Source organism: Miscanthus floridulus, chromosome 7 (assembly GCF_019320115.1).
Source record: "Miscanthus floridulus cultivar M001 chromosome 7, ASM1932011v1, whole genome shotgun sequence".
Classification (NCBI taxonomy): domain Eukaryota; kingdom Viridiplantae; phylum Streptophyta; class Magnoliopsida; order Poales; family Poaceae; genus Miscanthus; species Miscanthus floridulus.
Window position 1 is genome coordinate 26,536,100 of NC_089586.1, and position 23,091 is coordinate 26,559,190.

Consider the following 23,091-nt stretch of genomic DNA (forward strand, 5'->3'; position numbering starts at 1 on the left):
GCCGAACGGGATGTTGAGGTGGACGTGCATGGGTTGCCGGATGTCGTCGACGGGGTGCCTTGGGCGATCCTCGATCATTGGCAGTGGCTGCCCTTGTGTCTGCCCTTGTGGAACTTGAGGCACGGCCACGCCAGCTTGGCGAAGCATCTATGACCTCATCGACACCATATCTGGGTCATTGCTCGTGAAGGCTTCTTTTATGGACCGACTGATCATTTCGGCCACGCCTTGATCATAGCCCTTCTGAAAGATGCCCTCCTTGTACCTCTGCCTTGACCGGTATGTGGCAGCGTCGGATTGCCATGAATCCACTAAGTTCCAGCTCATCTTCGACGACATGCCACGGACGCGGCCACGGTGCTCGGGGGTTCCCAGCGCTAGGGTCAGCAAGTCCTGGCCCCTGCGAACCTCGAAGCTGTCCTTGGATTTAGCGGCCTCAATGAGAGCCCTCTCCACCTCCTCGAACTTGGGCTCATTGAACTTGCTCGTGCCCTCCTTGAGCTTCTTCGGCTTGCGGGCATAGATGAAGTCCTTAGCCCTCAAGTCTACACCGTCGTACGGATCGAGAAGCCCGGCGGCAGCTCTAGCCCTTTCTTCCTCCCGCCACTGGGGCCTCTTACCAGCAAACCCAGTCATGCCCAAGTGGTGGGGTGCAGGTTCTTCTTCGTGAGTGCGCTGAACTTGGCGCTCTTTGCCTTTGCTTCTTCTGTTGTTCTTTGTTTACAGAACTCTTCCCAGTGATATTCCTTCACCATAGTGTATTTGACACAGGGTGACTTGCCTAGCTTCAGGTAGTACATGGTCAGCATGGACTTGAAGTTTCTAAAGGCTCTTCCTGCCACATGCATGACCCACTCCCTACACTTGTTCAGATCGGCGTCCTTAGGATAATGGAAGCTCCTCGTCACCTCACCCCAGATATGTGTCTTGTAGTCGACCGGAACATTGTTCCACTCCTCCCAAGTGATCTCCACCTTGTCCTTGACTATACATGCCACCTGGTTGCTGAACTTGGCAAGGACCGTGGGTGGCGACAACGGGTTTCCCTCTGGTCCCACCTCATGGATCACATGGACTTCGCTATGGATTTCCCTCCGGTGCCTCCCGTGTTCCCCCCTTCTCAGCTTTGTCCTCTGACCACTAGACTTGCCTGAAGTGGTTGGAGATGGAGCGGGGGGGTTCTTTGTCACTGACTTGTTCCTCCTCGAAATTCAATTCTCGAGGCACCACCGGCATCTGTTCAGGGTTTGGAGACCACGCACTTTCAACTTCGTCATCCCTCGGTTGGTAGGTCGGATCATCTTCGTCCTCTGTACGACGTTTCTTTGTTGGCCTCGGGGTCACGGACACTTGGCTCTCGAGGCTAGTTGATGATGATGCACTAGGGGTAGGGTCGCGCCATTCGCTTATCGGTTCCTCCGCCATTGGAAAGCTACAATGAATACATATTTCAGTTGTATAGACACAGTTATAGAGTAGTAAAGTAGAGTAGTAAAGTAGAGTAGTACTAGAGTAGTAAAGTAGTAGTAGTTGGCTCAGATTTGCCCCATTGTCATCACATCGCTTTTAAACTGGTTGCTTGTATCTGGTATACAAGCCATCCTAGTTTAGCGGGGGCACTCGATCATCATCGCCGCTGTCTCAGCATAAAAGGGTTCACATCATTGCATATGCCACTACCTTAGCTTAGAAGTGTGAAAAGAATCATCATTGCAAATACCAAACAAAAGCCATCAAGATAGTTTCAAAATTCGGCCCAAAAGGGTGGCCTTCGGCCATCAAGATAGAGTAGAAGACTAGAGAAGGTGAGAGTAGAGTAGAGTAGAGTAGTACTAGAGTAGTAAAGTAGTAGTAGTTGGCTCAGATTTGCCCTATTGTCATCACATTGCTTTTAAACTGGTTGCTTGTATCTGGTATACAAGCCATCCTAGTTTAGCGGGGGCACTTGATCATCATCGCCGCTGCCTCAGCATAAAAGGGTTCACATCATTGCATATGCCACTGCCTCAGCTTAGAAGTGTGAAAAGAATCATCATTGCAAATACTGAGGTTTAGTAGAGTAAGAGCTGTACAGCTCAAAATTTAGAACTGTACATTTCAGGGGTTGAGACAATTCAGCAAGGGAAAAATTAGTATATATGGCATGAAAGCCTAACAGCTCATGCCCTGCTCCTCAATGATTTTTCTCAATGTCTCCACACCCTAGATCAGTGATAAGATTAGGAGTTGAGAGGGAAATTAGAGAAAGAAGGGAAAGAAATCAGGCACCTGAGTACTGGGAAAAAAGACTAGCTCAATCGAATGGTTTAAATAAGACCACAGCATTCCTTTCATTTGCAAATTAAGGATATGCTAATCTAACCCTAACAAAATATCGATAGGTGTGAATTAGTTTATAGCCTGAGCAGTCTAGTAGGATTAACATACATGAACTTATGCATTGATTTATTGTTCAGCGTCCATCTGCTGAACACTAAAATTGAAAAAAAAAATCTCACAACATATAACCAATTGACAGTCCGATATCCAATCACCTTTCCGATCCACGACAAAATGTGCCATACAAATACCAGAAAATATAGTATTCTATCATTCATGGGGCTAGTGTACATATGTTCACTCAAATGACTGTTTGATAAAGAAAATATGAACAAGAACCGCCCATTCTGTTCTAGACTAGGGAAAAGGAACATGTAAGCACCTAACTGCACCAGATATCGATGAACATGCTACCCAATGAGTACAAATATACTATGAGCAGTATGCTGGGGCCTCGGGGCAAAGGGATATGCATTCACAGAATGTCTATTTGAAAAACTGCAGATACGAGATTTAAATTTGGTCCTGGTCGGCGATACTGGATATACAGATGAAAGGCATCTTTATGGTAATCCACCAATTCGTAATTCTATAAGCAGACGTGGGTTACAAATCAATGTATATCATGCACGCCAGGCAGCAACCTTCTCCAATTCAAAATGGCAAGAAAAAAACCTTTGCTTCCTGTAAACTTGCAGCACAAGGAGTTCAGGAACCCAAAGTTCAGCGCTAGCTACTTTAGTCAAAGGCGAAGTGGAGTACTGAACCTAGTTTACCCAAAAAGGTCGGGACAAATACTCATAGGTTCCTCCCCAGAACCGCACACCAGATGCTCGACGATATGCCCCAGAAACCAACCAGCACAAGAATACCAATAGCTTGCTCCACGAATTTCCCCCAGGACATAGCACGATAAAATCGACACTAATAAACAAACACGATGTGAAGACCGTAGAAAGCTGCTACTAGGAGAGTAGGAGAAGGGCATGGTTTCAGGCGTAGGACATGCAGAGGTTAGGTTACGTATCGCTGGTGGCGTTGTTTCCTTGCGCGCTGTGTAGTGCTGCCTGAACTGGAGAAGGGTGGAGAAGGCCGTCGAGGAATTTGGCGGCGGTGGACGGGTCGGAGCCGGCGACGCACCGGAGCTAGGGTTCCGGGGACGGGGCGCCGGAGGAGCACGGGAACGGGGCGCGGGCAAGGGAGAGGAGGATGGGGGCGGGGCACGGGCACGAGGGAGGAGGATGGGGGTGGGGGTCACCACGGAGGAGCTCGGCGGCGGGGATGGCGGCGGCTGCGCTATATTTCGGTAGCCCTTCAGGTCGAATTCGAGGGCGCGAAGGAATAAGAAAATTTGTACGAGCAGCGGCACATATATAGCCACGGATTAACCGCGGCGGGCAATATAATCCGACCGCTGCGGTAAATGTTTACTGTAGCAGACACCTTAAACTGCCCGCCACGGTTAATCGATTAACCACGGTGGGCGCTGTTACGTGCCCGCCACGGTTAATATTTTTGCATCTGCTCACTGATATTTATTATCAATCTAAAACTTATTAATCTAAAATTTATGGGCACTGATATTTATTATTAGTAGAGAGTAGTAGTGTGTAAGTAGAGAGTAGTGTTGTGTAGTAGTAGAGTAGTACTGTGTAGTAGTAGTAGAGTAGTGCTGTGTAGTAGTAGAGTACATGTGAGTAGTAGAGAGTAGTATTAGTACAATAGATAGTAGTAGTATTCTATAGTAGTAGTAGGTTGAGTAGTACTAGTAGAGTAGTATTGTATAGTAGTAGTAGTAGATTCAGTAGTACTAGTAGAGTAGTATGGTTCCATGATATTAATAATAAGTTATAAAACTTGTCTTCAATAGATCGAGCTATATTATTACATATATGTCTCTGGGATACATATATCATTTTGGTGCAGGTGCTTTCACCGTCCTCTTCTCACCGTCGGGGCGGGCCCACGGCATCATCCTGGACTTGTTGAATCGGTCCTCGACGGCCTTGATCTTCTTTGGATGATCGGTAAAAAGCTCGAGCTCTGCGTAGGTTCTGGCTGATACTTTTGAGGTCCACGGTGGTTAGCCCATAACTGTCCACTGCAACCGCATTCAGTTTGACCCACTGGCAACGGAAGACGGTTATGCATAGGTTCTGGCCGTAGTCAAGTTCCCATATTTCTTCGACTTGCCCATAGTATTGCCTCCTCTGGCCCGTGTACTCTTCTTCGCCCTCGTATCGAACACCGCAGTTCTGTGCCGAGCTCTTCTTGTCCTTGTCTTTCGTGTGGAACCTGTAGCCCTGGACGTCATACCCTTGCCACGTGGTGATTTGGCTAGATGGGCCTAACACAAGCCTCTTAACGGTCTCCGTATCTTCATCAGGGCATCCTTCAAGGGGTATGTGTTGCTCTTTGAGCCACTCTATGAAATTGCTCTTGTGATGGTTCTAGACCCATGCCTCCGTGCGTTGTCCATCATTAGCGGCGCGGATCTCTTCTAGGTTCTTTTCAATATATTTCTCCATGCTCACTAACTGATGAAGGATGCTGTAATGAGCTTCTTGCACCATTCGGTTTGCCACATCGGTGCGCACTTTTCGGCCTGTGCACCCCATCCCTAAGGTTTTGCCTTCGTGGTGATAGACAGGCAGCCCAATCAGCCCAATACCCCTAAGCAACTTAAGAAAAGTCATCCTCTCGTCTTGCGTTAGGTTGCAGGCCGCCCCGGGATATCGACTTTACCGTTCTGAGGCGGTCCCAGGTGAAGGTCCGGCCTGATGCCCAGACTGACAAGATCTGTCCGTGACTTGATACCATCCTTTGTCTTGCCCTTGATGTCCAGCAGGACACCAATCGTGCTTTTGAAGACATTTTTCTCCAGGTGCATGCAGTCGATGGCATGGGGTGTATTCAGTGTTTTCCAATACGACAGGTACTTGAAGAAAATTAACTTCTTCTTGAAAGGAATGGCGGTGGGGACTTTCTCCGTCTGGTCCCGCTTTCGCTTCCTTGTCTGCTTGCTCCCCTCTTTAGGCGGCTTCTTCTTCTTTCCAAACTCCACCTGATCCATGTCCTTGACCATCTCATACACCTTTGTCCCCCAACTAGTCTGCGTTGGTTGATCACGCTGTGGCTCGTCCTGATTGTTAAAGTATTTGTTCATAATACTTCTTCTATACCTGTGATTTTTTGTGAGGAACCGTCTGTGCCTCGTGTACACCATCTTATTGGATCCCTTAAGGTAAGTGTAGCAGGTCCCGTCGATGCAAATTACGCAGCCGGTCTTCCCTTTGATCTGCCCCGACAGTGAGAAGAGACCGGGGTAATCGGTGATGGTGACAAAGATGATTGCTTTTAGTGTGAACTTCTCCTTGCGGGATGCATCCACCATCTGGACCCCAACATCAAATAGTATCTTCATTTCCTCCATGAATGGCTCCAGGAACACATCTATATCGTTGTCGGGCTGCTTTGGTCCGGAGATAAGCATGGTTAGCATAAGGTACCTACGCTTCTGACATAGATGGGGAGGTAGGTTGTACATGGTGAGCACGACGGGCCAAGTGCTGTGCGAGCTACTAAGCTCACCGAACGGGTTCATCCCGTCGGTACTTAGCGCGAACCTAACATGCCTGGGCTCCTTGCCAAACTCCAGGTAGGCCTCATCGAAATCCTTCCACTGCTTGCCATCGGATGGGTGCCGTAGCTTGCCATCGTCGTTCAGGCAGTCAGCTGATGCATGCCAGGACATGAGCTTGTCATCGTCCGGGTTCCCGAATATTGCACGCAGGCGATCGGTCACGGGCAGGTACCACACCGACAGTGCTGGACTTTTCCTGTGTGTGTAACCCTCTTCTTCATCGTCCCGCTGAGCCGAGATTTGTTTGGCCACACTGCTCTTCTTTGCCCCCTTCTTGTTCTTCTTTCGACCACCCCGCAAGCCTCCCTCGTCTTCTGCATCCACGCGACAACCAGCATTTTTCTTGTACCGACTAAAGCCGCAGTGCGGATAACTCGTCAAATTCTCATACTCATTGCCCCGATACAGGATACAGTGGTTAGGGCATGCATCAAACTTTCTAAGCTTCATCGCCACTGGTCGGATCAGCTTCTTGGCCCGATAAGTATTGGCGGGCACCTTGTTAGCCGTTGGGTACGTGGTGGCAAGGTAGCTTAACAACTCATTGAAGCTAGTGTCAGACCAACCATGACGAGCCTTCAACATCAACATATGGAGGTTAAAACGGAGCGCCGTGCACTCCTTCGGACAATCGCCGCCGTCCTTATAGAGAGGATCAACTGCCGCTTGCTTCAACTCTCTGAAATTCTCCAACCACTTTGGGCAACCCAACACAACGTCGTCTTCATCGAAATGTTTAACTAGATCTTCAACAAGCTGCACATCCTCGGGTTGGCTCACAGTATCCTGACCATCCCCACCGTCGCCGGCTTCGTCGGCCATGTCTTGCATTAGATCATCCACCATGATGTAATCACGACAACTGTTGTCACTGTCGGCTGGCACAGCTGCTGCTGAAGATGATGAGGAGCCGGGTGCTCCTAAAGGATCTTTATTCACCGATGGTGCTGTCGTCGTCGGCGTCGAAGAGCTCACTCCAGATGCACCGCCACTCGCACCAACTCTTTTGCCATGAAATGTCCAGACTGTGTAGCCCTCGACGAAACCATACATGATCAAATGAGTTTGCACCTCGTTGTCTCGGTGGGCTTTCAGGTTCTTGCAACGAGAACATGGACATATGGTTGTCATCCGCTTCAGTCTCTCACGGTGAGCTTTACCAGCAGCAATAAACTTCCTTAATTCAAAGAGGTACCGCGGATCATTCACTCTATCGATCTGATACATCCATTCCGATCTATCCATCATACCTGCGAACATTATCCGTCACAATCAACAAATAAAGAAGAATTAGGAGAAATTGATGATTTTTACGTCCAAAATCATGAAAAAGAGAGGAAATAACGATGTGAAAGATGAAGCATGCACCTATGATGAATCTAAGGTTAAAGAAATACATGACATCATTTTTCCATTAAAATTGATCTAGATCTAGATATAGATCTAGAGAGAACTCTAGGTGATGAAAATAGAGAGAGAGGATGGAAGGAGAGAGGGGGAGCCTTTATGAACCTCTTATGATGTCCTCCTCCCTCAAATCCAAGCCCTTCAACTCAAATCAAAAGTTTCTTCAAATTTTAGGGCAAAACCTCTCCCATGAGTTTGAGAGAGAGGAAGACCCGTGGAGAAGATGAAGGGGCGGCGGTGATTATTTGTACAGGCTTTACCGCGGCGGGCAATATAAAGCGCCCGCCGCAGGAAATGAACTCTTTACCGCGGCGGGCAGTTTAAAGAGCCCGCTACGGTAAATCGTATTAACCGCGGCGGGTCATTCATACTGCCCGCCGCGGTAAATAACGATTTCCTGCGGCGGGCAAATAAGGTGGCCCGCCGCGGTAAACCATTTTCCCGCAGCGGGCGCCTCGGTGGCCGGCCTCGCTGGCCGGCCACCGGTTAACCGTGGCGGGCAAAAGAGGTGCCCGCCACGGAGCCCATTTTGGCCACGCTGCGCAAATTGATTCCTGTAGTAGTGAGTGTAGATCCACCACTGGCGTATAGGTAGCTAGAGTGTTCTTTTGTAGATCGATGGAGGTAGTAAGCGAGCGGCAGTGCTGGAAGGAGCAATAGAGGGATTTTTTTGGTGAGACTTTGACATGTGTGGATTACACATGTTGAAGGGATGGAATTTTTCTTAATTCGCTAAAGGGCATCTCCTCTGAAATTTCAAAACTTGTTTTCTGCAATTATACAATACAATGTAGATACTTACAACATGCACACACTCACCCTATAAACGTTAACACACAAATCTTACCCTTATATGTATCTTCAAAAAATTGTCTGGCAAATCATCAAGATCAAAATCCTCCCTCTAACTAAACAAAGTAAATTTGGCCCCTGCCTTCACCCTATTAGGTAGGATATGGACAGAGATAACACTGTTTAAAAAAGCTTTCTCGATATGAGCTCGACTCAAAACATTATTTTCATTTATTTTTATATTAAAAACTCATGGACGGTCCATATCAACTCAAAATGTCTAAGTCTGAATCTGCCATTGCACGAATCCACTTGTAGATTCTAGGTTCGAAACCAATCTTCAGATTTGGTCCAACTTTTGCTTCTGGCCCTGTTCACTTATGTTGAAATGTTGTGAGAGGAAAACACTTTTTCCATAGCTGAAAAATAGTGCCGAATAAGCTCAAGTGAATAGGGTGATTGTATTTTTCTCAAATTTAGGAGATCTCTGTCCTGTTTGTCTGCTTCACTCATAGGCTCCGTTCGTCTGGGAGAATTTTGGCTGAAACTGGCTGAAAATACTGTTCTAGCTGAAAACACTGTTCTAGCTGAATTGTTGTGAGAGAAAAATACTATTCCAGCTAAAAAAAGAAGTCAAACAAGCCAAATATGGAGTAAGCCGAATGGGGCTATAGAGCAATGTTTGAGCTCAACAAGCAACTTTACTGGTGAAGGTAAAATTATTTTGAAAAACAACTTAAGTAAAACAACTTTTCGCAGGAGTAGTTGACAAAAACTTAAACTGGTTTTCAGAAACCCGAGAGTTGAGACAGTTTTCTTTTTTACCCGCTTGGTAGAAAAACTGGGCGAAACAGCTTGGCTGCCGCTGAACCAGTTCCGACGAAACGGTAACGGGCCGGCTCACCGCGGGTGTCTCCATGTCCATGGACGGCCCTGCCACCTCGCCGGCGAGCGAGGTGCCGTTCCGCATCAGCTTCTCCGGCCACGGCGGCCACCTCCGCCTCGACCCTACCCCGCACACGCACAGCCCCATTCCGGATTTCGTCCTGGTACGCTCGCGATCCCCGCTTCGCCCTAAATCACTCATGGCGTTCAATGCAACCTGTAAACCCTAAACCCACCGTTGTGGCGACTGACGACCGCAGCCGCCGGCTTACCCGGCCGAGAGCCCGAGCAGCGTGAAGGAGTACCTCGAGAGGAACTACCTCGACCCCGAGCTGCACCTCCCCACTGCGGCCGATAGCGGGAGGGTGTGGGATGTCGATTGGTTCGCCCTGGCCAGGCCGCCCGTGGAGCCCTCTGCCCCCCGCACCACGCTCGCGCCCGCCTGGGTACCGCCTTTCCGGCGCGGCCGGCAGAAGCTGCAGTCCGCGTCGGAGTCACAAGTGTGGGATCCTGAGTCCGGGCAAATGGAGATGGTCGACGTGTTCGATTCAGGGACCGGGGGGATGGCGCCTCGGATGCCTGGTCCGGCGAAGGACTTCGTCAGGGGGAGCATCAACAACAGACCTTTTCGTCCGGGCGGTCTGCAGGATGACACAGCTGAGGCGGCTGCCCTGGAGAAGGCGTTCCCAGAGGGTGCACGGAATGGTGATTGGGTGCGTGAGCTCATGAGTGGTGGCCCGGCGCAGGTTGCTCCTCCAGGGTTCCGTAAGGGATTGGAGCTGGGTCAGTTGAAGGTTTGACCCTTACTTGTGTCTCTTCCGCCATGTAACCACGATCACTGATGTGGATGTGCCAAACTGTACGGTGGCTGGTACTTTTCTTGTAGGAGTATAAAAGCCACTGGAAGTGTTTCCAGAATGGAGAACTTGTAGAGGAGCAACCTGCACCATCATCATCGAATGACACAATGGTAATCAGAGCACATATTTTGCATTTGAACATTCCACATTTGTGCTTACTTTGCCATTGTAGAGTTGTAGTCTCGATTATCCCTTTGTTCTGCAGGAAAAGTACTCTGTGCAGTTTGATGATCTTTTCAAGATAGCGTGGGAGGAAGATGCTGCCAACAAGTTGTTGCAGGAGGGTGTTGTTGAACAATCTGCTGAAGGTGAAGGAATCAATGGTACTTTATTGTTCTCATACATCATATGTTCAAGTTACATGAGTACACTGTCTTGGCAAATTGTAATAGCTAAAAGATAATGGGACGAAGGGTGGGCCTGGTGCAAGCGGTAGAGTCTTACCGTTTGTGACCGGAAGGTCCCGGGTTCGAGTCGCGGTCTCCTCGCATTGCACAGGCGAGGGTAAGGCTTGCCACTAACACCCTTCCCCAGACCCCCGCACAAAGCGGGGGCTCTCAGCACTGGGTACGCCCTTTTTTAAAAGATAATGGGACATTATAACCACTGTTGCTACTAGGACATTAGCATTTCAGTTCATTTACCAAAGCCTGGTTTCTTGTTAAGCTTTTCATTTTCCATTGGCAGAAATTGGCGAACAAAAAGTTGATGCATTGCAGGATGCTTCCGAGACTATAACAACGCTAGATGCTGAGAAACATGAAGTTGATGTCATAAGGGATGTTCCTGAAACTCAAACAGACTTGGATCAAATGTTATCTTCCGAAGTACAGGCTGCTTCAGGCAGACAACCAGGTGTATCAGGTGATGAGAAGCCAACACAGGATGGCATGGTAAGCACTCTTTATGCCTTTTCTTCTATCTCACTTCCTATGCTGTGCTTCTTGTTCCGTAAGCTTCAGTGGTGGATAGTGTTGCAGAAATGATAAGCTGGTCTGGTCTCACAATTCTCTATAGATCATGGATGAAGCAATAATGCCAATGTATCTCTATTTCACCTATAGGTTTGGGCACTTGTTGGTGGGGATGAAGACATAGTGACTAACTTCTACAAACTCGTTCCAGATATGGCAATCGAGTTTCCATTTGAATTGGATAAGTTCCAGAAGGAGGTAAGGTAGTCATATGCATCCTTTTCTGTTTCAATGTATTCTCCATATACTACATCATCCAAGTGCATACACTGCTTTTTTAACTTGGACTTTGATAGGCAAATTCACACTACAATACATGCTTATAATTGTAAATACTTCGTCTATGTTTGGCATCCTTAGCCTGCAATTTTACTTCATGGTATACACTTGGTCGTAGCTTGATTTGTATTAGGACATATACTGACATAGATACTTTCATAGTATACATTCAGCTTGCGATCATCTAAACAATTTTACTTCTATTGCGTTGCAATACCACATTAGATATTTCCTTAAAAGAACACAAGTTTGCATATCTCTGTGAGAAGTTTAAAAGCCAGTCCAGTCTAGGGTTGTCCTTCCTGGAATACAAGATTACCAATGAATTTTAAATGAAAAGCAACATCTAGTGAACCTATATACCCTTTCCTCTATTTCCTGTGGGAACTATTTGTTACAAGGTGTCTTAGTTGGTATCACTACCTATCTGCTTTTGAACTCATAAAATTATGTTTTTAAATGCTTGGTATAGTTGCTAATCTGTATTTCTTTTGTCTACCAAGCACAGGCTATATATTATCTCGAGAAGGGTGAATCAGTCTTTGTTGCAGCCCATACTTCGGCTGGAAAGACAGTCGTTGCTGAGTATGCATTCGCATTAGCAACAAAAGTATGATTTCATTTGCTCTTTCTTACTTTTTGGGTAATTTTGCTCATTTTAAACTGCCTAGCATCTTCCACACTTAATAGCTTCTAAACCCTTGCGTTGAGCCCCCAGCTTATGTTAGGAGGGAAATCTTTAACTTAGCATTACTTTTTTTAGTTGCCTTGAGAAGTATTCAGTTCTTACATTCTGATAAGATTCATTTCTGCTTTTCTCAGTAGATTGATCTTTAGATTACATGCTCCAGTGCACTCTCTCGAGTTCCTCACCGTAATAGTTGATTTAAACCCACACCGTAATAAAAAAGAAAATGTTAGCATTGATCTTATGATGACAGATAATTTTGTTTGCAGCATTGCACTAGGAGCTGTCTATACTGCTCCTATTAAAACTATCAGCAACCAGAAATACAGAGATTTTTCTGGGAAGTTTGATGTGGGACTTCTGACAGGAGATGTTAGCATCAGGCCAGAGGCAACTTGCTTAATTATGACTACTGAAATATTGCGTTCAATGCTCTACAGAGGTGCAGGACATTATACGTGATATTGAATGGGTAGGCCATCACTTATGATTTGTTCACTGTGTTTTACTCTGCGCCTTCAAATTTCACTTTTATAATCTTGTAAACGGATCGTGAGTGCTGATGTGTGTTTAATTGTACACTCAGGTAATCTTCGATGAAGTGCATTATATAAATGATGCTGAAAGAGGTGTAGTCTGGGAGGAGGTTATTATAATGCTCCCGAAGCACATTAACATTGTTCTTCTTTCGGCAACGGTACAGATTTAGCGTAAACAGCACTTTTACTCACTATGTTCACTATCAACCAAACATTCTGTGTACTGGCTGTTGAAACAGTTGCTCAATAATAGCTAGGCACAGTATGACATACTAAGGGCACCCACAAGGCCACAACAGTATAGTAAGCTGCCCCTCTATAATAGCAGTCCTCATCTACAGACAGGATAAAAGAACACTTGTCCAATAATCTATCTATTGGCACAAACTGCAAGAAATAATAATGCCCACAAGTAAGAATGATAGTTTGTAGAGTGGTTTCTAGAGTGGCATGGCATGGAAACTAGTTAGTGGTGTCTGGGTTAGGGTTGTCCTAATGCCATTTGCAGTTGCTTTTGATCTTTTGAAATAGTTGGCGCATAACTCTGATCTTAGGTGAATTTTGGTAGCAAGTGCGATTGTCCAAGATTTATAGCATGCAATTATGGTCTTATATTGCTATTACCCTGTTTCTTGATATACATGCAATAAAGTGACATGTCTGCTGATGTTAATTGTGCAACTTTTGGCTGGCAGTATCCACCACAAATAGTACTGCATGGAAACAATATAATTGAAAATTGGTCCTCTAAATATGACTTTATATGATAATTTGATATCAAATTACCATTTGAATGCATTGCAAATAATCAATTTTTTGTATATTTTTTTATCTAACCCTCAAGAGAATTGCATATCATTTCATTAAGAGAGAAGAGAGTACACAAAGGGAGGCACCCCCCCCCCCCCCCCCCCCCCTATCGGTTCAAAGAACAGAATGACACCTGACCTTTTTCTACGAATATCTAAAGTTCGAAAACTTTGTATTGTTTCACTTGTTCAAATTTGCTTTGCAGTTTAACCCTATTTGTTTCTTCTCAGGTCCCAAATACTGTTGAATTTGCTGACTGGATTGGTCGGACAAAGCAGAAGAAAATTCGTGTCACGTCGTAAGTGCACTTAGTATAAATTTTAAGCTAATCAATTACACTCCAGGCCCTTTGAACTATATTGTCAGTTTGTTTAGTCACTAGGCTGGTTAGAGTCATCCAATTAGCTCTTTTGTTCATGCTAGTGAGCGGTACACGGAATAAGCCAAAGCCTGGTAACATATCATAGTGCTCCTCTAGTTCTATAATTCTTGTCATTTTGGACAATAATTAAGCTCAAATTTTTAGAACTTGACTATCGATGCCTTTTAAAAAATTACTTTGAAGGCACTGAGGTAGCAATAGCATGTGTAGATTAGTTTTTAAAAGTACATTAATGAAATTTATATTTATTGATTTTTTATAAATATTTAAAATCATAGTCAAAGCTATGTCTGGAGACTGTGTTGCTTCCCAAAATGACAAGGATTATGGAAGTAGATGGGTTTTTTTTGGGGGTGGGGTGGGGGTGGCGGGTGTTGGTGAATGTGGGGATTTTGCATCAATTTGCATCTTGGTGGTAGTTATCCTAAAAAGCCTAGTGTTCGAACTACATATTAGTTAGGCAGAATTTTGAATTTAAGATGCCAACCTTGATTGATTCAACATAGTGTTCACACCACTTCGAATATTAGTTAAAAATTTGGACAAAATCTGAATGGAGCAACTGAAAGGGCTATACTTTAATAAAACAAACTCAGTTGAGGGGCAAAAATTAACACACTTAGTTTAAAGGGACTTGCTTATACATATTTGGATAGTATATGGGGTCAGATCAACAAAACTAGAATTTAGGGGGTTTGGTTGCAGGCTGACCATTTAAGTCGATAATAGTTTTGTTTTGCCTTATGTGCACTATTGAATATACTTGGATACTTGGACTATAATTTTGATCACAGTTTGGTCATCATGTGTTCACCAGGACCAACAAAAGGCCTGTTCCGCTTGAGCATTGCTTGTTCTACTCTGGAGAAGTGTACAAAATATGTGAGAGGGACATGTTTCTTACTCAAGGATTTAAAGAAGCAAAAGATGCTTTCAAAAAGAAAAATTGAATAAGTTTGGAGTGAAATCTGGTCCAAAGTCAGGAACCCCTGCAGTACGTGCTGGAACTCAAGGCAAAAATCCAGATACATCCAACAAGGGGAGAGATCAGAAGTACCCAAAGCACCACAATTCCAATTCAGGAGCAGCCATGGTTCAACAAAGCTCCTCAGGGCCAAAGAGATTTGAAACCTTATTTTGGATGCCACTTGTGAATAACCTTCTGAAGAAATCCCTTGTGCCTGTATGTGAGATAATAGCTTTTGTGATATCTCTATCATGCAATTATAAATTTTGTTGGACCTTTTTTCTTTTCATCGTTTACACTGAATTCGTTTGATCCTTAATTTGAAATCTGAAGGCAGTCTCAATCTGTTATAAAATGACAAGTAGTCTCAACATTTTGGGAATGGACTTGTCTCTTTTTATCATAACCATGTCATTTCACATTTGATAAATTCCTTTCTGATCATTTAGATGGTCCTTTAACAGGTGGTGATTTTTTGTTTCTCAAAGAACCGCTGTGATAAATCGGCAGATAGTATGTTTGGCGCTGATCTCACCAGTAGTTCGGAGAAAAGTGAAATACGTGTCTTCTGTGACAAGGCGTTTTCACGTCTTAAAGGATCTGATAGGAACCTTCCACAGGTGATCTAGTGACATGCAAATTTTAGTCCTGTACACCTCACCTTGTAAACCTATGCTTCTGTTAATCAGTTCAAAGCTTTAAACTTTGACCTCCTTGATAGGTTGTAGGAATACAAAGCCTTCTGCGAAGAGGAATCGGAGTACACCATGCTGGACTTCTCCCTATTGTGAAGGAAGTTGTTGAGATGCTATTCTGTCGTGGTGTAATCAAGGTTATGCTTTGAACATCTGGTATATGTACGGTATTTAATTACATGATAGATGCTGCTGTACCTAGTACGAACCTTGGTGGAAGAATTGTATTGTTGTTTGTCTTAGATTGTAAATGCTAACCAGTGGCCACTGGCTTAGTCCATCCTATCCAAAGTTATTGCAGTCATGCAGACTCTAACTTTAGCAACCTATACCATACGCAGTTGTTCTTTAACTTGAATGGACAGTCCAACAGAAAAATGATAGTCCTAATAACATCACAGTGCTCCTGAAAAGTTAATTTTTTCCAACGCTCCAGTGACAAATATAGCATGTTCTGGTACATTTGTCTTGTAATTAACAAATGGTGAACTTCTGACTTCTTGAACTCATTGTAGGTACTGTTTTCCACTGAGACATTTGCAATGGGTGTTAATGCACCAGCAAGAACGGTGAGATTCTATTTATTTTTTATATTTAGGGTTTCAATGCTTTGGAATCTTGAACAAATCGCTCTAGTATCTAATTCTAGATTATGTGGTACCTCTTGCATTCTACTGTCTACATATTAATTTTACTTGTGTTCCTTCAACCATGGGAACAGAATTCCTTTAGAGCAAGGCTAATAATACAGCCGGCTTGCTGGCTGTAAGCTCTTCCAGCCTTCTCTCAGCCCAGCCATATAGTAGTTAGCTTTTCACTGTTAATACATGGCCCACTTGCCTCTCTCACAGAGTTTCTTGGTTCTTGTGCCTAAGCCGGCTGTAAGCTTATAGCCCGCTTCTCCTCTCTCCTCCCCTCTCTCCTCCACCTCAACATTTAGCCAGCTTACAGCCTATTATTATACTTGCTCTTACTTATCTTGTCTCTTTTTCCGCATATTCTGTTGTTTGCTGTTCTTACACTTACACTTGATGCATTGCCCAGTGTTTCTTTGTTGGAAAGAGAGCTCATTTAACATAGATGCTTGAGACGCACAGATGCATGCCTTAATTTCCTTGTTTCTTTCTGCACATTTGGACTGAGCTAACTGTAACTGTGCGTAGGTCACACTTGCTTTTCCCATGCCCTTTTAAACTCATGATCATGAAGCTAGCTCTGAGCCTATCTCAGTTTTGACCCAACAGGTTGTGTTTGATTCTTTAAGAAAGTTTGATGGAAAAGAACACCGAAAATTGCTTCCAGGGGAGTATATTCAAATGGCTGGGCGAGCTGGTCGGAGAGGACTTGATAACATTGGTACTGTGATCATTATGTGTCGTGATGAAATTCCTGAAGAAAGCGATTTGAAAAATCTGATCGTTGGAAAACCAACTCGTTTGGAATCTCAATTTCGATTAACATACACTATGATATTACATCTTCTGCGTGTGGAGGAACTGAAGGTATATCATTATGCTTCCCTGGTTAGATATGTTTCTATTTTCAATTCTCAACTTCATATTTTAATGTGGATCTGTACCTGGGCCTGCCTACACATTTGAAACCTTGGAGAATGAAAACAAAATTAGTCAAGACATTTATGTTGCTCCTGCAGCAGTGCTCATGTTCTTTTTAAAAATACTTTGTCTATTTTTTTAAGAGTTTCAGGGCCCAAACGCCCCGGTCATTGCATTATAACAAGGACCAGAAACAACAGTTTAAGCATTCGGTGTTCCGCAACCAGCTACACAAACTAAGCGACCTCCAAGTCGACCCAGCTAAGTAACAACCAAAAAAAAAGAAAAAGAAAACCGCAACCGAGCTTCAAAGTTTAAGTCAGTGACTATCACCGCCAGCCTATTACATATTCCAAGCATCTGCGTGAATTGTAGTTGTGTAATAGTATTTGTGGCAATACTATTACTGTCCTTGTACTGTTTAGCTCTATATGATAGTCCATTGGGCTCATGGAATGCCACATGGTAGCAGAGCACCAGGTGAAGCCTTATCAGACTACTGCACCACTACCCTCAAGGCCTTAACGTAACTGAGTTCCAAGGCTGTCTTTGATTGACTATCTGCTCAATACTGTATATTCCACTGGTCTTTTGATGTTTACTGTTACAATTGGCACTGATCTTTTATGGGCAAAGGAGGAAAACACAATAGATTCTGCTATAGCAATTTTACTTTCAATTGAAATGTACTCAATACACAACGCTGTTAATTAAATTAGATCTAAATAAGAACTTGTTAAATTACTATAATACAATCTGACTATTCTAGGTGGATATGGTCGCACTTTTTTATGTTATATAAGTAAGTTTTATGAGCATGTGCACTCCAATAGTCAGCTTTTGGAGATCAGGTTTTCAAATCCACAATCTTGAATCAGCATTTTCAAAGCCACAAATTGGAATAAGCTTTTCCAAAATCTGAAGCTCAAACAAAACAGGCCCTTAGTCATGCTCAAGCATAATTACTTTCATCTCAAGTGCACAATCTGTATGTTGTAACTAGGTACTTCACCTAAATTCGCAGTGTTCTTATTTCTGAAAAAACACTTTTTTTCTTTTTTCCACAACGGACAAACCGAATTTCATTACTTATAAGCAACGAAATTACAGGAGTTCAACTTTCTGAAAAACACTTGAAGGGTACATTGTGTACACCCTTAGTCACGCGTAGGGAAAGTAATATACTGTAACCATATTTTTTCTCATAGGTCGAGGACATGCTCAAGAGAAGTTTTGCCGAATTCCATGCTCAAAAGAATTTGCCTGAGAAAGAAAAGCTACTTCTGCAAATGCTTCGTCAACCTACAAGGACAATAGAGTGAGACACTGAGACATTAACTGATTTTTACCTGATTGATACAATGGATACCAACACTTGCAGAAATCACAAATTCTGCTTAGAATATAAAACTCAGAAGTAAAGTTTCATGGAACTACCACTGCTGTAGCACAATAAAGTGACAGGCAAAAATCAAAATTTTGATAATGGAAAACGCCATTTCTTCCTAGAGTCTAGCCTCTGTAAAAATTAACACAAGAAGTAACCTATCTAGTTATCTCGTAGTATTATTGTATAGCGCAGTTTAGGAGTAGTCATAATTATTTGGTTACAAGATTGCAGAAATGTGGATACTGAACCTGGATAGGCTTAGAAGTTAGAACTGCACATTCATTGTACATGTGAAGACTAGCAATGTAGGCATTTTACCGTCTGCTATAAAGTTGCAACAAGGTTTATTTCGTAATTTCTTTGTCATACGTTTGTCAATGTTTTAGGGCCTGTTTGGATGCACAGGACTAATTGCTAGCGAGCTAATTTTTAGCCTTAGCCCATCCAAACAGGGGGCTAATGGGTGGGCTAATTTTTTAGCCATGCCTCCAACTAATTGTTAGCCAACTAGCTGGCCAACCCTAACTAATTTGCGCTAATTTTTAGCCCTAGCTAATAACTAGCCCTAGCTAATCCAAACAGGCCCTTATAAGCATTCATTGTACATTTGAAGTACTGACAAAAGTTTAGTATCCAATATCTCTATATGCACTAATCTTAGCTTTTTCTTAATCTCTTTGCCTTGTATTATATATTCTTCGATTATCAGGTGCATAAAAGGAGAGCCTTCTATTGAGGAATACTATGAGATGGCTTTAGAAGCTGAGGAACATAGGGAATTTATAACAGAAGCAATTATGAAGCTGCCTAATTCTCAACAGTTTCTTACGCCTGGGAGATTGGTGGTTGTTAAATCTGATTCTGTATGTATTCATCGTATTTGGTTCTCTTTACACACATTTGCAGTTCCTTTTTTGCAATTATTTTTATTTATGTAGGAAGGTCCCGTGTTCGAGTTGCGGTCTCCTCGCATTGCACAGGCGAGGGTAAGGCTTACCACTGACACCCTTCCTCAGACCCCGCACAGAGCGGAAGCTCTCTGCGCTGGGTACGCCCTTTAGTTCTATTACTTTATTAACCACCATTCAACTGCTATAAAGCTCACTAAAAACTGCCTTCCACTTTGGGTCTTTATTAGGCCTTCTGTATGTATTTAGCAAGCATACAGAAGTAGTGCATACAGAATATGGGAAATTAGAAGAAACAAAAGCAATTTAAAGTTGGAAAAGGACCTGTTGATAAACAAGCATCAAATATCTGAGACCAAGCTCCAAAGAGAATTACTAAAAATCATGTGAGTTTAGCGTACACCATGATATTAGCTCGATGAAGAATCATTCTTGAGCTTTAAATCAGCTTGATCTTTATCGTATTCCTGGTTCAAGCCGAACTAATTCCAAAATATCTCAACTTGTGCTTACTGCCTTAGAGCTTCTTTCTGATAACTAAAATTGACCAGGGAATTTAAGTAAGCTACTTTAGGAGGTTCTGGCACCATAACCATATGTACAAAAGCCTGATTGTTTTGAACTATGATGCTCTACTGCTCTCTAAAGGTTACTGTTAATGTGCAATAGTTGCGTCTTTTCCACATTTAAACCCTCTGCTATTTGAACATATTGGCAGGATGATGATCACTTGCTTGGTGTTATACTGAAAAATCCATCTACAACGCTAAAGAAATACGTTGTTCTGGTATTGACCGGTGATTGCAGTTCATCTGTACTAGCCCCTGAGTTCAATAAAAATGAAAAGGGACCTGGGGATTTTCAAGGAGGACAATTTATTGCCCTGAAAGGAAAACGTGGCATGGACGATGAATATTACTCTTCTTCTGTTAGTTCACGAAAAAGTTCAGGTGTAATAACTATCAAGCTACCATACAAGGGGGATGCATCTGGAATGGGCTTTGAAGTAAGAGCAATTGAGAATAAAGAAATCATGAGTATATGCACCAGCAAAATAAAGATCGATCAAGTCAGACTCCTTGAGGATCCTAACAAAACTGCATACTCTAGAACTGTCCAACAGCTTATAAAGGAGGAACCAGATGGAACTAAGTATCCTCCTGCTTTAGATGCAATAAAAGGTACAAATTTTCTGCATGGCTAGACTATCCGTGTTGTGCTATTATGTTCCGTCTGTCTATGAAATTCTTTCCTTAGTATATAGCCTGTGAAGTTCACTAACCTGCTGACAAAGTATATACTACCCTAGTGAGAGGGAAGGATGGAGGGGCTCTTTAGTAATATAAGCATATATGTTTTATTTACCTTTTTTTTTTTGGAATCTGATCATTGTTGTGCACTGGTGCGTCATTTATGCCCTACTCTTGACTTTCTCTAGTTGATTCATATACTTTATAGCTGTTTAATGTGTCCACCCAATGCAATACAGATCTAAAAATGAAAGACATGGATCTTGTTAAAAGCTACCATGCATACCACAGACTACTGCAACAAATGTCTGAAAACAAGTGCCATGGTTGTATAAAACTAAAGGAGCATATATCATTGATGAAGGAGCAAAAGATGTACAAGGATGAGTTGAATAAATTGCAATTCCAAGTGTCAGACGAGGCACTTCAACAGATGCCGGAGTTTCAAGGCAGAGTAAGATTTCTTCATGCACATTTTTCCTCGTCTTTTGTCCTATTGTGTGCTTGAAGAGAAAAAAAAAGGCTAAGGGATTATGGCCATTGTCTCTGCAACATGGAAAAACAATAAAAATAGTGTCATTTCTTTAATTTCTTTGGGTTGAGTATACATGGGAGATCTTTCTGGTTCCAGCTCTATTGCTGTACTGTACCAGGAGAACAGTTTGGACATGGATTCTGAATGCTGGGCTTAATATGTTAATGAGTTGTATCCATCCAATCCACAAAGGATCAGGAAGCTGCACATTTGTATTTTTGTTGTTAACCCATTTTCTTAATTTGCTTAACATGGAATGGTTGTAGGGCTATTATCAGCATTTTCAAGAATGAAATTTTATTCCGTGAACCACATCTGACTTCATTCCTGTACTTCGAAGTACTTTGCTAACACCTTATTTTTTTTTTGCAGATTGATGTACTAAAGGTAATCGACTACATTGATTCTGATCTAGTTGTGCAACTTAAGGGTCGAGTAGCATGTGAAATGAACTCCGGTGAGGAGTTAATATCAACAGAATGTCTGTTTGAAAATCAACTGGATGACCTAGAACCTGAAGAAGCTGTGGCTATTATGTCTGCATTCGTCTTCCAACAGCGGAATGCTTCAGAACCATCTCTTACTCCAAAACTGGCTGAAGCCAAAAAGAGGTTAGACATTTATTTGCTCCCCTAGTTTGGTTCCTGCTATGGTTCTCTAGATAACCTCGATTGCGTTTTTTGACAAGAGATGTTACAAGCACCTTTTGCTCTTGTGTTTTTTCTATGTATTATTAGGCTTTATGATACAGCAATCAAATTAGGAAAGCTCCAAGCAGATTTCAAGGTGCCCGTGGACCCTGAAGAGTATGCACGTGATAATCTCAAGTTTGGCCTTGTTGAGGTTGTCTACGAGTGGGCAAAGGTATACTAGTCTTCATCACTTCATGAGAACTCTTCTCCAAGATGTATGCATGCTGCAGGATTATAACGCTGCCGCTTGTTACATCAATGCAGGGGACGCCTTTCGCAGACATATGTGAGCTGACTGATGTATCTGAAGGGATCATTGTAAGAACAATCGTCCGTCTGGATGAAACATGCAGGGAATTCAGGAATGCAGCTTCCATCATGGGGAACTCTGCGCTGTTCAAGAAGATGGAGATCGCTTCTAATGCTATTAAGCGTGATATTGTGTTTGCAGCAAGCTTGTATGTCACAGGAATCTGAATATCTGATACCTGTAACCTCCTAGTCTCTTTCGCTTTTGTTCGAGAAAATCCTTGTGGTGGTGGTGGAATGCTACTAACCTAACCTTAGCCAGCACTAATGCTATGGTGATTTTTTTTTTCAATTCTGGATTCTTTATTTTGCTAGTTCAAAGTTTTCTGAAGCGGCGATCAGTAGAAAAAAAATCGAAATCAGGTGGGATTCTCGTTTTTACATTGAGAAACGCAATTATAAGCGGAAACAAACCGTGCTGGTAGCCCTAGACACCTGGAGTCCGTATAGTACGAGCTCGATGCCTAAAGCAATAATGCTGAACTTAGATTGGGAAATACTGAGATGATTCCTAAAGCAATAAGGCTTAAACTAGCTTGGAAAATGCTGAGATGTTGATGCAATAAACCTATATAAAGTTTTACAAGTCAGTCAAGTAACTTGAGCTTAGGAACCATCGTTAAGACAAAGTGAGTCAGTAACTCGAGCTTAGGAACCATCGTTAGGATCGTCGCTTCCTCGGTTGGTGATTATCATCTCGTTGCAACTGAGAGAGCAGATGAGGGAAAATCGGATCGGAGTCCATCCTGTCCTACGGAGTACTAGTGCAGAAGGCGACCTGCTGGGCTGTCCGAGCAGCGTGGGCTGCAACCTTCGTAATGGGCCGCGAGAAGACATCCAACTTCGAACGGCTGAGCCACAGCTGCGCTCCGCAGCTCCGCCCCGCTTCCAGTTCCCCAGCAGATAGGACCACCTCGCTAGCTGAAGGCGGGTGAGGCGGTCGAACGAGCTATAAAAGAAGGCGCAGGGCTCCGTCCCAACTCATACCTTTCTCGGCCTTTTGGCTAAGATCAAGTGTAGTATCTGTTCTTATCAGTTTAATATCTGATATGTGGGCCATGTGCCCACTTCGATATTAAATTTATTTTTTGTGGGGGAGGGGCCACCACAGTGGCTTGCCACTGGGCCCCTCGAGCGTCGCCCAGCCGTTGCACTGCTGGCAGGGCCTGGCGCACCCCAACCAATACCAAATTGAACTTAAAAGTTTAGTT

General features: G+C 43.4%; 1 non-coding gene and 1 pseudogene across 1 annotated transcript; both read left to right on the forward strand.

Annotated features, from left to right (window-relative positions):
• The first annotated feature begins 9,005 nt into the window (after nt 1-9,005).
• LOC136466747 (DExH-box ATP-dependent RNA helicase DExH11-like) lies at nt 9,006-22,201 on the forward strand (annotated as a pseudogene).
• Nucleotides 22,202-22,863: 662 nt separating this feature from the next.
• Nucleotides 22,864-23,060, forward strand: LOC136468183 (U2 spliceosomal RNA). The gene has a single exon (XR_010761719.1). It is a non-coding gene; the product is annotated as a U2 spliceosomal RNA (small nuclear RNA).
• Nucleotides 23,061-23,091: the final 31 nt, after the last annotated feature.